Consider the following 10,000-nt stretch of genomic DNA (forward strand, 5'->3'; position numbering starts at 1 on the left):
GAGGAGGAGGAGGAGGGCGGACCACTAATGTTAGAGATGAGAAGTAGATAGAAATAAGTTTAAGTTTCTCTTCATTATAAGTGTCATTTTTCCTCATGATCTTCCTGTGCAGTGACCTCTATTACACCTGTGCTCTCTCTCTCTCTCTCTCTCTCTCTCTCTCTCTCTCTCTCTCTCTCTCTCTCTCTCTCTCTCTCTCTCTCTCTCTCTCTCTCTCTCTCTCTCTCTCTCCAGTTCAGTTGTGGTAGGAAATGAAAAAAATATAGATGTAAAAAGTAAATTCGTGGAAAAAGACAGACAGACAGACAGACAGACAGACAGACAGACAGACAGACATAGATGGATAGATAGAGAGACAAATAGATGGACAAACAGACAGACAGGTACATGGACACACAGGGAGACAGATATACAGACAGACAGACAGACAGATAATTGGACAGAGATAGAGATAATTGCACAAACAGACAGACAGACAGATAGACAGATGAGAAAACAAATAGATAGAGACAAAGAAGGAAGGAAGGAAGGAAAGAAGGAAGGAAGAGAGAAAGAAAGAAGGGGGACAGACAGATAGATGAATAAACGAACAGACAAACAGAGAGACAAACATACAGACAGACAGACAGACAGGTGGACAAACAGACAAATAAACAGACAGACAGACAGACAGACAGACAGACAGACAGGCAAACGTGTTGAGTAACTTGCAAACCCGATGTGGTTCCCCACTAGTTTCTCACGTTTCCCGCACTGACGAAATGGCATTGAAAAACAAGCTTCTCTCTCTCTCTCTCTCTCTCTCTCTCTCTCTCTCTCTCTCTCTCTCTCTCTCTCTCTCTCTCTCTCTCTCTCTCTCTCTCTCTCTCTCTCTCAGGTGTTCTTTTCTTCTAGCTTAATTATCCTCTTTCTTCTTATTACTTTTTCTCTTCATTTTTCTCCTTCCGTTCTTTCTCTCTCTCCCTCCTTCCCTCCCTCCCTCCCTCCCTCCTCTCCTTCCCTCCTTTCCTTCTTTCTCCCTTTTTCTTGCTTCCTTCCTATCCTCCAAGCCTCCTCCACTTCCCTCTCCATATCTCTTCATATTTTATTTCCATTATCATCTTCATTTACCCTCACTTCTTTCGTACCCTTCGATCCTTTCCCTCCCCCTCCCTCTTCCTCCTGCTGCTGCCGCTACCACAACATTTCATATGACTGAAGGATCCCTTACCTCCCCCTCAACTTGTTTCTCCTCGCCCGCCTACAAGAGAGAACAAGAGATCCCACCGTCTTCAAAGGGATCTCTCTCCGTCCTTGTCTCGATATCTTAGAGCAGGGGAACCGATACGAGTGAGGGTTAGAAGTGAGGTTGGCAGGGTGTAAGGGTTGGCAGGGTAAGCTGGCAGGGTTGGAAGTGACTAGTGGTGTTGCAACGCTTAGAGAAAGGGTTTAAATTGAGGTTGGCAGGGTTAGAGTGACGTTAGCAGGATTAGGTTAAAGCTGGCACGGTTAGGTTGAGGTTGGCAGGGTCGCAGTGAAGTTGGCAGGGCTGGAAGTGACTAGTGGTGTTGCAACGCTTAGAGAAAGGGTTTAAATTGAGGTTGGCAGGGTTAGAGTGACGTTAGCAGGATTAGGTTAAAGCTGGCACGGTTAGGTTGAGGTTGGCAGGGTCGCAGTGAAGTTGGCAGGGCTGGAAGTGACTAGTGCTGTTGCAACGCTTAGAGAAAGGGTTTAAATTGAGATTGGCAGGTTTAGGTTCAGTATGGCAGGGTTAGACTGGTGTTGACAGAGTTAAGTAGCTGGTGTTGCGACGCATATAGGGGAACACAATGGCGTTAGAATGAGGCTGACAAGGTTTGGTTAAGATTGACAGGGAGAGAGGACCTGTAGTGGTGCTGGAGCGCATTGGAAGGGTGTTGGGGTGGATTGAGGTGGGTGTTAGAAGGGCGGGGTGAGGGTGGGGTGAGAGGGGAAAGAAGTATGACAGGAATGGTTTTGTGCAGTGAAATGGGTTTTTACGTAGGTCTTAATGGGTTTGCGAGAGAGAGAGAGAGAGAGAGAGAGAGAGAGAGAGAGAGAGAGAGAGAGAGAGAGAGAGAGAGAGAGAGAGAGAGAGAGAGAGATTCTTGTTCGTATATTTTACTTTAATCTCTCTCTCTCTCTCTCTCTCTCTCTCTCTCTCTCTCTCTCTCTCTCTCTCTCTCTCTCTCTCTCTCTCTCTCTCCTCTATCATCAAAATTTATCTCTCTATCTTCGTATCTATTCAACCTTCCTTTATCAGCATTCTCTATCTACGTGTTTATTTTTTATCTCTTTCTTTATGACTACTTTTATTGTTTTTTTTTTGCTTTCTTACTTACATTGGAGTTTACTGCAATTACCCTTTTTATTGTGTGTTATCATGTTTCCTCTATTTGTAAACCCGATGGACTGGATTGGGGGAGGAGGAGGAGGAGGAGGAGGAGGAGGAGGAGGAGGAGGAGGAGGAGGAGGAGGAGGAGGAGGAGGAGGAGAAGGAAAACGACGTGGAAGAGAAGTAGGAAAAAGAGAAGGAGGAGGAGGAGGAGGAGAAAAGTAGGAGAATAAGGAAGAACAAAAGATGAAGACGAACATGAGGAAAGGGAGAAAAAAAGGAAACAGAGGGGAAAGGAAAAGAGAAATAATGGAAGAGAGGAAAGGGGGTGATAATAAGAGGAAAAGAAGAAAAGGAAAGGAAAAAGGAAGGAAAGAGAACGCAATAAGAAAAGAAGGAATTGAAAAAGAAAGGGAAGATAAAGGAAAGGAAGAGAGTAATGATAGAAAGAAGGGAAAGGAAAATGAAAGAGAGAGAGAGAGAGAGAGAGAGAGAGAGAGAGAGAGAGAGAGAGAGAGAGAGAGAGAGAGAGAGAGAGAGAGAGAGAGAGAGAGAGAGAGAGAGAGAGAGAGAGAGAGAAGAAAACTGAAGAAAATAGGGAGAAAGGAAAGGGAAGGGAGACAGTCTAGAGGGAAGGAAATGGGGAAGGAAGGGAGTAAGACTAGAGGGAAGGGAAGAGAGTAAGACTAGAAGGAAGGGAATGGGAAGGAAGGGAAGGAATGGGAAGGGAATGGAAAGAGAGGGAATGGGAAGAAAAGGAATGGGAAGAGAGGGAATAGGAAGAAAAGGAATGGGAAGAAAAGGAATGGGAAGAAAGGGAATGGGAAGAAAGGGAATGGGAAGGAAGGGAATGGGAAGAAAGAGAATGGGAAGGAAGGGAATGGGAAGGGAAGGGGAGGCAGGCAGTGTGTGGTGCAGTAATGAGACAGGGATGATGTAGCGGTGTTCTGCCACTCTGATGCATCCGGCCACCCTCTTAATATGCCAGGTGAGTCTACCCATCTTGCAGGTGTACTAGATTGCCCCTCCCCCCTCCCCCTCCCTATCCCCCTCCCTTCCTCCCTGCCTGCCTCCTTTCCCTGCATCTCTACTCGTCTCTCTCCATCTCTTCCGTCCCTCCTTCCTTTCCTCCTTCCAGCTCCTTCTCTTTCTCTTCATCTCCTTTCGTCTCTCTCTCTCTCTCTCTCTCTCTCTCTCTCTCTCTCTCTCTCTCTCTCTCTCTCTCTCTCTCTCTCTCTCTCTCTCTCTCTCCATCCATTCAGTTCATCAGTTTTATTATATCAGTTTTATTTCTCATTTATTTTACCATGTCTGTTTATTTATTTATTTCATTTGTTTATTTTCGCACATTAGCTAACTCGGTGAAGTGTCGTTGTTATCAATTCTGCGTCAGTGGGGCGTGAAACGTTTACTTCTTGTTGCTTCTAATCATTCTTTGTTCAAATCTGATCAGTTACCCTCTGTTACCTATTCTTTTTTTTTTCATTTTTATTTACCGATTTATTTATTTATTTATTTATTTTTTCACATAAGGTAACCCGGTGAAATGTTTCGTTATCATTTGTACGTCATTGTGGTGTGAAACGTTTGCTTCTGGTTGCTTTTAATCCTTCTTTGTTAAAATTTCGATCAGTTTCCCTCTGTTACCTATCATTTTTTTTCTTTTTTTAAATTTTCTATTTATTTTTTCACATTTAGGTAACCCGGTGAAGTGTTTCGTTATCAGTTCTGCGTCATTGTGGTGTGAAACGTTTGCTTCTTGTTGCTTTTAATCCTTCTTTGTTAAAATTCGATCACTTTCCCTCTGTTACCTATCATTTTTTTTCTTTTTTTTAATTTTCTATTTATTTTTTCACATTTAGGTAACCCGGTGAAGTGTTTCGTTATCAGTTCTGCGTCATTGTGGTGTGAAACATTTGCTTCTTGTTGCTTTTAATCATTCTTTGTTAAAATTCGATCAGTTTCCCTCTGTTATCTATCATTTTTTTCTTTTTTTTTATTTGTCTCTTTATTTTCTTCACATTAGGTAGCCCGGTGAAGCGTCTCGTTATCAATTCTGCGTCATTGTGGTGTGAAACGTTTGCTTCTTGTTGCTTTTAATCCTTCTTTGTTAAAATTCGATCAGTTTCCCTCTGTTATCTATCATTTTTTTCTTTTTTTTTTTATTTGTCTCTTTATTTTCTTCACATTAGGTAGCCTGGTGAAGCGTCTCGTTATCAATTCTGCGTCAGTGTGGTGTGAAACATTTGCTTCTTGTTGCTTGTAATCCTTCCTTGTTAAAGTGTCATGATTCACCTTCTCTTATCGAACATAGTTTTTTTTTTTTTTTTTTTTTTTTTTTTTTTTTAGGCGAAGCGAATGAGTCAAATGGCTTATCAATACTGTCGTCACTTTTGGGCATAAAACGTTTGCTTCTTGTTGCTTTTAATTCGTGGTTATTAACATTTGATTTATCTCCTCTTATTGAATATGACCTTTTTTTTATTTTTTTATACACTAGACAAAGGACTCAATTGTTACCTTATCAGTGCTGTCATTCTTGCTGCTTCTAATCTTTGGTTGTGTTAATTTCATGAACCATCTTATCAAACGAGAATTATTACTTATCTTTACCTGACCAGATAAACTTACGGAGCATTTATTGATCAATATTATCGTTTTTTTTTTTTTTTTAGCATAGAGTGTTTTCGTGTTGCTAACAGTATTGTATAAGGTGTATGAGTTGGCCATATTAATTAATTACGTCACCAGACAGGAATGGCCTTATTGGTGAAGAGATCAGTTTGAATTCAGATGTTTTACCAATATCGTCTTTTCACTGGAGTCGTAACCCTTTCACTGCTGTTTGGCACACCTTTCCTTAATACCAAATACTTTGATACATTTTCTACACCCACCTCACAACACTGTACTGACTAGAAATTGCTAACCTATTCTTTTTTAATCCTCTTCTTTCATCTCTACATCATCCGCGTAAATATTAACCTTTTCACTTCTGTTTTCCACATCTTTCTTTAATCACTACCCACTCTGAGACACCTTTTCTTGTTCTACACCCACCTCACAACATTACACTCACTACAAAGTGCAAAATCTAGTCTTTTTTATGCTGTTATTTGTTGTAGGTGCCTGTAAAGACTCCACACATTCCTTCCAGTGCTGTGAATTGTTGCATGCCGCAGTGAAAGGGTTAAACGCGGCGTTGCTGTTCTTCCCTTCCTGCTTGAGTCACGTGAATAATGGAAGGGGACGCTTTTATTCTGTTTATTCATTTATGGACTTTTATCGGAAGTGTTGAGAGAGATGAAGGGAGATGAGTGGAGGGTTGCTTGGGGTGAGCGCTTCAAATATGTGTACCAATGCTGTGTTTTGACGGGGTGTTAAATAAGATGTCGCTTTTATTATCTGTTATTCATCTGTATACTTCTTCTGAGGTGGTGAGAGAGAGAGAGAGAGAGAGAGAGAGAGAGAGAGAGAGAGAGAGAGAGAGAGAGAGAGAGAGAGAGAGAGAGAGAGAGAGAGAGAGAGAGAGAGAGGATTCTTTAAGGTAAGCGATTAGTGATAGAATTATTTGTAGCAATGTTGTTTTAATTATAGTATTTAACGTAATGGTGTGGCTGTTTGGGTGGGAGAGAAGATGAGGGCTGGAGGTATTTTTAAGGCAAGGCAAACCATTCAAATATGTCTAGCGATATTATCTTTTATTTGAGCATTGAACGTAATGGTGTGGCTGTTCACCTTTCCTTTGAGTGAATCGTGGTACTGAACATGATGTCGCTACTCGCCTCCCGCTGTGAGTCACCTGAATCATGTTGTCGAGCGGGAAGGTGAATTTGTGTTCTGGGGAAAGTGATCGCGTTTTTAGATGCTCAGTTCAAATATTTCTGTCAGTGTTCTCTTTTTCTTTCATCAAGCACTTTGCACTTTGTAGTCAGTGTAATGTTGTGAGGTGGGTGTAGAACAAGAAAACGTGTCTCAGAGTGGGTAGTGATTAAAGAAAGATGTGGAAAACAGAAGTGAAAAGGTTAATATTTACGCGGATGATGTACAGATGAAAGAAGAAGATTAAAAAAGAATAGGTTAGCAATTTCTAGTCAGTACAGTGTTGTGAGGTGGGTGTAGTAAATGTATCAAAGTATTTGGTTCGTGTTTCGCTGTGTGAGTGAGATGAGTCTTGTTGTTGAGCCAGAAGGGGACTTTGTGTATTGAGGAAAGTTGTTGCTGACTTTTGAGATACACGATTCAGGACCGGCATCTCAGTGGGCTTTTTTTTATTTATTTATTTATTTATTTATTTATTTATTTATTTATTTATTTATTATTATATTCCTGTTGTCCTTGGCTGGTGTCTGTCCTGCATAAAGAAAAAAAAAGTTCCTGTGTTGTCTTTTTGTTTTATGAAGCGTAATGTTGTTGTTGTTGTTGTTGTTGTTGTTGTTGTTGTTGTTGTTGTGGGCTTTTTTTGATTATATTTATGTTGCCCTTGGCCGGTGTCTCTCCTATATAAAAAAAGAAAGTCCCTGTGTTGTCTTTAGTTTTATGAAGCGTAATGGTGCTGCTGTCTGGCTGTGAGTGACATGAATGGTGTTATGGAGCGAAGGAGCTTTACTTGTTTCTGTATCAGTGTGTTGTGGGGAGGTGAGGGAGGAGAAGGAGGTCTCTTAACGTAAACGATTCAAATGTCTCTTGAAGCATATCGTCTTATCATTCATGTTTGGTGTTAGTAGTGAAATTCATCACTTTATCGCTTCATCCAACAAGAAGTATAATTTTCTCCTGTTGCGAGGCGCCTTCGTAAATCAGTGACTAATATTTATGTATCAGTATCGCCTTGTTGGAGTACACTGCCCTGATATACTCTAATATTTTCCTCTCAGTATAATGTTGCTGGAATATATCACGTGCTGGTCTTGCCTTCTGTTGAATTCACTCAGATTTTACTCCATGGAATCAGAATGAAAGGTTTCGGGGCCAGTCGTGTCAGTGGTTCAGCTATTTCTTTTCCAATGTTATCGTTCTGCTTACATATTGAATGTCACCTTATTCACCTTTGCTTGTATGAGTCTGGTGAGTCACGTGATTGAACGAGGAAGCGTCTCTCTCTCTCTCTCTCTCTCTCTCTCTCTCTCTCTCTCTCTCTCTCTCTCTCTCTCTCTCTCTCTCTCTCTCTCTCTCTCTCTCTCTCTCTCTCTCCAGGAGGGGTGTGGTTGGTGCCTTTTTAGATTAACGACTCAAATCTTTCTCTACTATCATCATCTCCTGTTAGAGCAGTGCACGTCATCTTGCTCATCTTCAGCTGTGAGTCAGAATCACAGTATTGAGAGAAGGAGCGACTTTTTTCTTCGTCTTCTTCTCCTTCAGGATGGGTGTGGTTGGTGGCGCTTTTTAGATAAACGAGTCAAATATTTCTTTGCCAATATGATCTTCCTGTGTGAGTATTGCACGTCACCTCATCGCTACTCACCTTTGCCTGTGTCAGATTAATCACACGAATGAACAGTAACCTTTTTTTCTTTTTGGTTGAGTGCATCGCTGGATAAACGAGTCAAATCTTATCAGTATCGTTTTTTTTTTTTCTAGTATAAAAACAAGCTCTTTTCTTACTAATCTCTTGCATTAAGTGGAGTCTTACTGATGTTTGGAGTAAGAATTAAAACCTTTGGCTGATTTGTGTGAGCGACTGAAATGTCCTTATCAGTGTCGTCTTATCTGTGAGTGAAGTGTTTTTATCATTTATTTATTTATTTTTTTGCTAATAATTTTGGGTTGCACTGAATTAAGCGTTATTTTACTAGTTTTTCCAATAAGAATGTTACTGTGTGTGTGTGTGTGTGTGTGTGTGTGTGTGTGTGTGTGTGTGTGTGTGTGTGTGTGTGTGTGTGTGTGTGTGTGTGTGTGTGTGTTTGCTATTCAGAGACATTAGTACTGAGTTGTGTGCAAAGCCTGGAGAGTCGATGCCCTTGTGTTAAGATTTCATTAACTTAAACGGTTGACTCAAATAAGTAAACTGTGTCGTTTTTGTTATATACTAATCTTGGGATTGAATTATACTTTATATTACTAGTTTTTCGAATGGAAATTAAGGGATTTCATTAACTAAGATGCGTGACTCAAATACCTGAGAGTCAATTGTGTTCTTTTTGCTACTAATCTTTAGCTGAATTGTATGAAGCGTTATTTATTTATTTATTTATTTACTTTTTTTTTTCAATAAGAACTAAAGGATGCGATTAACTTAGACGAGTGACAAATATCAATACTGTCTTACCTGGGAGTAAATTGTGTTTTGATTGCTGTTAATCTTGCATCCGTTGTCTGTATTCGTCAATTACATCACTTTATGGAAGGATGATCACGTATCTTTAACAGTTCAGATAAAACAAACATTTCTTTATCAGTGTTATCGCCTGTGAGAACAAAGCGCCGGTGTTAATCTTGCGTCCGTTGTCTGAGTTCGTTAATTGAATCACTTTATGGAAAAATTATCATGTATCTTTAACAGTTCAGATAAAACAAACATTTCTTTATCAGTTTTATCGCCTGTGAGTACAAAGTGTGTTGTTATCACTGCTACTCTGCTTGTATGCATCACATTACCCACCTCATCGGACGGGAACCTTCTTGTTTTTAGTTTTTATTCGTTTTCACACAAGCGACTCAAACATTTTCTTATCAGTGTTATCGTCCAAACATTCCCTTATCAGTATTATCATCTGAGTACAAAGCGCGTCTCTATCGCTGTCACTCTTCGCTTGTGTGGCTCAGATTTACTCTCCTTATCAAACTAGAACTTGCTATTTATTTATTTATTTTCCTTTTTTATTCGTTTTCATATAAGGGATTTAAATATTTCATTATCTGCTATCATGAATATCTTCTTATCGCTGCTACTCTGCTTGTGTGCGTCAGGTTTACCCTCCTTATCAGAATAGAACCTGCATTTTCTTTTAAACGAGAACCTATTATTTATTTATTTTTTTTTATATATAATTTTTGTACTCGTTTTCATATGAGCACCTCAAACATTCCCTTATCAATATCGTCGTCTCATTTTGGGTAGGAAAAATTTTCATCACCAGTAATCTTTGTTAAACTCAGTCACTCCGTTTGTGTCATTAGCGCCAATTAGCCTCTTGTGGCTGGATAAACAGTCTACAATAATGGACGTATCTCTTATCTTTGTTATTTGAATGTACAACGTTTTATCTTTACTAATTACTGGTTATGAATCTAGTTACTCCATCTTCGCTTTCTCTCCTCTTCCTTTCGTTCTTCCCTCTTTCCACCTTCCATGTCCTTCCTTCTTCTTCTCTCTTTTCCCTTTCCTTCTTTTCTACCATTACCTCCTCCTCTCCGCTTCTCTTCTTACCTCCTCCTCTTCTCTTTCTAACTTCTTCTCTTCACTTTCCTCTATCTTTTCCATCTTCGCTCTCTCCTCTTCTTCATCCCTTCTCTCCTTATCTCCTCTTCCATTCCCACCTGCCTTCCCCTTTCCTTCTTTCCTTTTTTCTTCTCTTCCTTTTTCCCTTTCCTGAAATGTAGCGCTTAAAAAAATATTAAGCGCTAAATTTCATTTTTTCCTCATCATAATTTCTTTTTTTCTCTCTCTTACTTTCTTAATTCCTTGCTTTACTCAGTTCTCAGTTCAAAATCTTGTATTATTTATTT

General features: G+C 39.9%; 1 protein-coding gene across 2 annotated transcripts in view; it reads right to left on the reverse strand.

Annotated features, from left to right (window-relative positions):
• LOC135094147 (extracellular serine/threonine protein kinase four-jointed-like) overlaps positions 1 to 10,000 on the reverse strand; it is a 111,357-nt gene that overhangs the window by 21,685 nt on the left and 79,672 nt on the right. The gene's annotated exons all lie outside the window — the stretch shown is intronic.

Source organism: Scylla paramamosain, chromosome 44 (genome assembly GCF_035594125.1).
Source record: "Scylla paramamosain isolate STU-SP2022 chromosome 44, ASM3559412v1, whole genome shotgun sequence".
In the NCBI taxonomy this organism is placed as follows: domain Eukaryota; kingdom Metazoa; phylum Arthropoda; class Malacostraca; order Decapoda; family Portunidae; genus Scylla; species Scylla paramamosain.